Source organism: Trichomycterus rosablanca, chromosome 1 (assembly GCF_030014385.1).
Source record: "Trichomycterus rosablanca isolate fTriRos1 chromosome 1, fTriRos1.hap1, whole genome shotgun sequence".
Classification (NCBI taxonomy): Eukaryota; Metazoa; Chordata; class Actinopteri; order Siluriformes; family Trichomycteridae; genus Trichomycterus; species Trichomycterus rosablanca.
The window spans coordinates 86,856,442-86,862,872 of record NC_085988.1 but is presented as its reverse complement, the minus strand read 5'-3'; positions in this window follow the sequence as shown (position 1 = coordinate 86,862,872).

Genomic DNA, 6,431 nt, shown 5'->3' with positions numbered 1-6,431 from the left:
CAGTAAATGTCAGAAAACCCGTGATTGGTCTTAAAACAATTTGGGGAAAATTGAATAAAACCTATGGATCTGCAGAAGTGATTGAAAGTGCTCTTTTTATTAAAATTGAGAATTTCCCTAGGATCCATGACAGAGACAGTAAAAAACTGCAGGAGCTAGCATACCTTCTGATGGAATTGGATGTTGCCAAGAAAGATGAGTACTTGCCAGGGTTAGCTTACCTTGACACAGCAAGAGGAGTGAAACCCATTGTCAAAAAGCTGCCCTTATATCTCCAAGACAATTGGTTGTCTCAAGGATGCAAATACAAGAGAGAACATGGCGTTGCTTTTCCTCCTTTTTGCTTCTTCAAAGTGTTCGTCTGTAGGGAAGCTGAAGAGAGAAATGACCCCAGCTTCAACCTACCCACTTTCTCTACAACCTCTTATAAAAAAGAGAAGTTTGGTCAAATGAAACCTATCTCTGTACATAAAACAAGCATATCGTCATCTGATATTGTACACAAAATAGAAAATCCTGATCGACTGTGCCCTATTCATAACAAACCCCACTCATTGAAGAAATGCAGAGGATTCAGGAAAATGAGCCTTGATGACAGAAAGAAATTCCTAAAAGAGAACATATGCTTTCGCTGCTGTGCTTCTACAACTCACCGAGCAAAATCTTGTGAAACCTCCATCAACTGTAAGGAGTGTAACAGTGATAAACACGTTGCTGCTCTTCACCCAGGGCCTGCTTCACAGTCACAGTTGAGTCTATCCTCTTCTTCAGAGAACAGCGGGGAGAGAGAGGATACAGAGCCGCCAGATATTTCATCAAGTTGCACTAAGGTATGTGGTGAAGACTTCAAGGGCAGATCCTGCTCAAAGATTTGCCTCGTGATTGTGCACCCCGATGGTAATCCCAAGCTACAGAGAAAAATGTACGCCATTTTAGATGACCAAAGCAACATGTCTTTGGCTAGATCAGAGTTCTTTGACATATTCGGCATCAAGGGAACAGCAGTGACGTACACACTCAAAACCTGTGCAGGAAGGGTGGAATCAACCAGTAGAAGAGCCTATGGTTTCACAGTAGAATCTATTGATGGAAAAATACAAATTCCACTACCTACACTGTAGTGTAACTTGCCTTACTCCATGTGAAAATCTGATACATGTGAAAGAGATCTATAGTGTGAACGACAATAGGAAGAATCCTCCTCTGCAAAAACCCACACACAGTACATCAGTGGTATCAAATAAAGATAGTCTGGGGACTCGTTTTGCACGACGGAGAATGACAACCTGCTCGCTCACTCCATTGAGAACATAACTTTCCTTCAGATCATGGACAAGGAGTTCTTCCAAGATGACACAAACAGTTGGGTTGCTCCTCTCCCTTTCCGCCATCCACGCAGACGTCTCCCTAACAACAGAGAACATGCTTACAGCCGTCTGATGTTATTGCGACGAATATTAGAAAAGAAACCTGGAATGAAAGTTCAATTCACTGAGTTCATGCAAAAAAGGCTTGACAATAAACATGCAGAACAAGCACCGCCGCTCAAAGAAGGGAAAGAATGTTGGTATCTCCCTACCTTTGGAGTTTACCACCCCCAAAAACCGGATCAGATTTGTGTAGTATTCAATTCCAGTGCACAGTATGATGGAATATCACTTAATGAGGTTTTGCTTTCTGGACCAGACCTTAACAACAGCCTCATTGGAGTGCTCCTCAGATTCAGAAGAGAACCTGTAGCAGTGATGGCGGATATACGGCAGATGTTCTACTGTTTTGTGGTAAGTGAAGACTGCAGAGACTTCTTAGTTATTATGGTACAAGGGAAATGATCTTAGTAAAGAAGTGGTGGATTACCGCATGCGAGTTCATGTTTTTGGGAACAGCCCATCACCTGCAGTAGCAATATTTGGCCTGAGGAGGGCAGCAAAGCACCATGAAGACGATTATGGCAGTGATGCCAGACACTTTGTTGAAAGAGAGTTTTATGTCGATGACGGACTTTGCTCATTTGCAACGGAAGCTGAAGCCATTGATGTTCTACGTCGAACACAGCAAATGTTGGCTAGGTCAAACATAACACTACACAAGATAGCCTCAAATCGTGCACAAGTGATGAATGCATTTTCCGCAGAGGTATACATCTATCTCTACATCCAAAGCAAAACACATAGAACTGTGTGTTTTTACTGATGCCTCTGTCAAAGCAATATCCGCAGTGGCCTACCTGAAGGTTACAAATGGACATGGTTACAGTGAGGTAGGCTTTGTCTTTGGTAAGTCCAAGCTCACTCCCCAGCTTGAGCAGACAATCCCCAGGTTAGAGTTGTGTGCAGCTGTATTGGCCGTTGAGATTATGGAGCTTGTCATCCGAGAGATTGATCTTAAAGTAAATGCAGTACAACTCCGATAGCAGAGTCGTATTAGGATACATTCACAATAAGACAAGAAGATTTTACGTCTACGTGAGTAATCGTGTACAACGTATCCGACAGTCAACACAGCCAGAACAGTGGAGTTATGTTCCCTCTGAGCTAAACCCTGCAGATCATGGGTCCCGGTCTGTTCCAGCTGCTGAGCTTGCAAGCACTACATGGCTGACTGGACCAGCTTTCTTGACCAAGCCACCCAGTTCAGATGTCAACACTGAGAATGAGATGACATATGACCTCATAGATCCAGATTCTGATGCTGAGATTCGTCCTAAGGTAACTTAGGAGCAAGTCATCATAAAGTGTGTGCAATATGAAAGCTATTCAGAAGAGCTGAAATGCATCAAGTCAAACTGTGACCTCCCTAAAACAAGCCCTCTTCATAAACTTCGACCAGTTGTTGACAACGAAGGCATGCTGAGAATAGGTAGACGCATCAACCAGGTAGAACTTAAAATGTGGGAAGCCCATCCTCTCATTATACCAAGCCGTCACCATGTAGCAACTCCACTCGTCCGTCACCATCATGAATGTGTGAAACATCAGGGCAGACATTTCACTGAAGGTGCAATTCGTGCCAGTGGTCTATGGATAGTGGGAGGAAAACGTCTCATCAACAGCTGCATTCACAAGTGTGTCACATGCAAAAAACTGCGAGGAAGGATGGAGCAACAACAAATGTCTGATCTACCTGCAGAACGCCTACAAGTAGACCCCCCATTTTCCTATGTAGGACTTGACGTATTTGGGCCATGGGAAGTCCTCACACGTCGTACCAGAGGTGGGCAAGCCAACAATAAAAGGTGGGCAGTTTTATTCACATGAATGTCCACGCGTGCCATTCACATTGAAGTAATTGAAACCATGACTTCTTCAAGTTTCATAAATGCACTCAGGAGATTTTTCTCCTAACATTCAAGGTTGTGCCAGACAGCTTCGATCAGACTGTGGGACCAAATTTATTGGTGCATGTAAAGAGCTGAAAATGGATTCACCAGGCCCTGGTCCTTCAAACATAGAAAACTACCTCCTTCAACAAAAATGCACCTGGGTTTTCAACCCTCCTCATGCTTCACATATGGGTGGTGCTTGGGAGCACATGATTGGAGTAGCACGACGAATTCTAGATTCCATGCTCCTTGAAGTTGGACCTTCTAAACTCACTCATGAAGTCCCTACTACCTTTATGGCAGAGGTTAGTGCTATTGTGAATGCGAGGCCATTAATTCCTGTATCCACTGATCCAGAGGATCCCCTCATTCTAACCCCTTCTATGCTGCTGACACAGAAAACAGGCACACCTTTTTCTCCTACCATTAAGTTCTCAAAAGGAGATTTGCTCAAGAACCAGTGGAAGAGAGTTCAGGCCTTCTGGCAGAGACCTTCTGATCTAGATGGCAACACGAATATTTGATCACACTTCAGAGTCGGCAGAAGTGGCAATCACAAAAACCCAATCTCAAGGAAGGAGACATAGTTCTAATGAAGGACAGTCCAGCAAAAAGAAATCAGTGGCCAATGGGAGTTATCGTGAAAGCCATTCCCAGCCGAGATGGACTGGTTAGGAAAGTGGAAGTCAAAGTGACAAGAAATCAGACATTCAAGATATTCTCCAGACCCATTTCTAAAGTTGTCCTGCTTCTTTGTCAGGAGGACAAGCAAACCCAAGAGACCTCTTCTTTAACTCAACAGCCTCTCACACATGAGTCAATACCAGAATAGCTGTGTTACGTGACTTGCTAGTACTGTAATTGTCATAGGCCTTGGCTTACAACTCAACTATTCTTCTGTAAAGACTCTATGGACTGTGGGCCATTATGTGTAGTGGCATATTTCTTAATATGCCAGGCGGGGAGTGTATTGGATTTAGTGTAGCGATTTTCCTTGTATAGTCTTCATTACCACCTAGTGGTGGTTGCCAGTATCTGTTCTGAATAGAAAGTCTGTTAATAGAAATTATTTAGAAAGGAAACAGGAAGTAGCACAGAAACTCCTCCTTTTCTCTTCTCAAGGTTATAGAGTGAGCAGCTCCATTAATCATCTCCTTTGCCTTAAAGTTCGCACAAAGTTTCACTCATTTTGAGAGGTGTGGTGTGTAAGATAAAAGACCAACTGAACCGACTCGTGAATCGGCATGAGCTGATTCAACTAAACAACTCCAAACAACAGTAGGAGAAACTCTGAACACAAATCTTCAAATCTAAGCAAATTTCAGTAAAAACAACTGCACAGAAAAAGCTGAGAGCTGCTGTCCTGTATTATTTCACCTTACTGTGAGAGCTGTGGGGGGCAGTAGATGTAGCCAATGAGAGAAATGATCTTCTCCTAAAATGAGTGTAGAAATCTCTTTTCCTCTTGTCCAACACGACCACTAACCATTCATGGCCGCTAGATGGAGCTATAAGCTTAGTTTTGACATGAGTATTCTCTCCCAAAAACCACTATTAAAAGTTCATTCCTAATAGAAGCTACTACAAGCTAACTTACATTCACACTAAATACCAATAAATAGATTTAACAAGATGAACCTACCAGCTTCTATAACATAAAATCATGATTCAATTATTTAGGTGAACAGTAACATTCCTAACATACAACACAATGTTCTTCACATTCTTATATAGTTACTCTGACTATCAGCATAACATCATTCCTGAGGCTAGATTTACATTTAAAAGATTTACATAAAGAGAGTATCATTATAAAAATAACAATTATAGAAATAATTAAATGTTGGGACGATGGACTAGACAATTGTTGGACTAGGAAGGTTTCAAACTGGGATCTTGGGTTGTGGAATCTCTGAACCTATTCTACATTTACATTTTCAGCATTTAGTGGACGCTTTTATCCAAAGTGATTCACAGTTCTGACTGAATACAGTTTGAGCAATTGAGGGTTAAAGGCCTTGCTCAGGGGCCCAACAGTGGCAGCCTGGAAGTAGTGAAGTCCCTGTTCTGTACCTTACCAGGAAACTAATTCTGGATTCTTCAAGAGGAGAACAAGTCCAAACATAAAGCCAAAATAAAGTGCCAATATCCCGACCTAAAGCCAACTTATAAACAACTGAGAATTTTTACATTTATGAGTTCAAAGAGACCAAAACTACAAATCTGTTCTTTCTACAAGATAAATAAAGATTCAAGAGAATGAACACATTACAGATTCTTCTTTTTACTGCATTTTACAAAACGTCCCAAATTTTCTGGAAATGTGCTTTGTAGGTTGCATTTCCTGTAATAAATCAGTGCAGAATATTTAAAACCACCACAAACTGTCACACAGATGACTTACTTAGTAAATGGATAATAAATACTGTCGTGGGAATTCAAAATAACCCTTAAAGATTGACACAGACAACCAGGATAGTGATAAAAGCAAATAATCAATTTATTACTCAGCTGAGGACCAATCTCAATGCAAACGCTCACACAGCTTTACAGAGAGAGAGGGCGACTCCTGTCTGCCCTGTCGCAGTATTTATACACCGTTTTACTGCCCCTTCAGGCTAACTCTGCTCAGCAACCCAGCTCAGGGTCAACTTTCCACACCAAACTTGTTTATCATCCTACAAGAATAGTCAGTTTGTTAGAAACATGGCGTACTTCCACAAGAATGCACCCGTATCAAAACCCCGCGTGCACCCCCGCACACACAATCCTGACACCCATGCATTCCCACGGAAGCAAGAAGCGAATGCCAAGGTCAACATATCTCTGCCCCTAAGAAACCTTCCAAAAGTCTCTTCTACCTCTGCTAATTGAACTAAGAAAGCAGAAACTTATAAGTTTAATGCAAATAACTAATAAAATATAACATTTCCATTCACAATCCCTCCTCTTGTCCTTCCTGGACAACACTAAAAAAAATTTATATACTAAACAAACTTTTCATTTACAATTAACATCAAACACATACCCTTCCCTTGTCAGAGTTTTAAGATATTGTTATCATAGAAGAAACACACCTAAAAAAATTAATGAAATGAGCATACTTTTG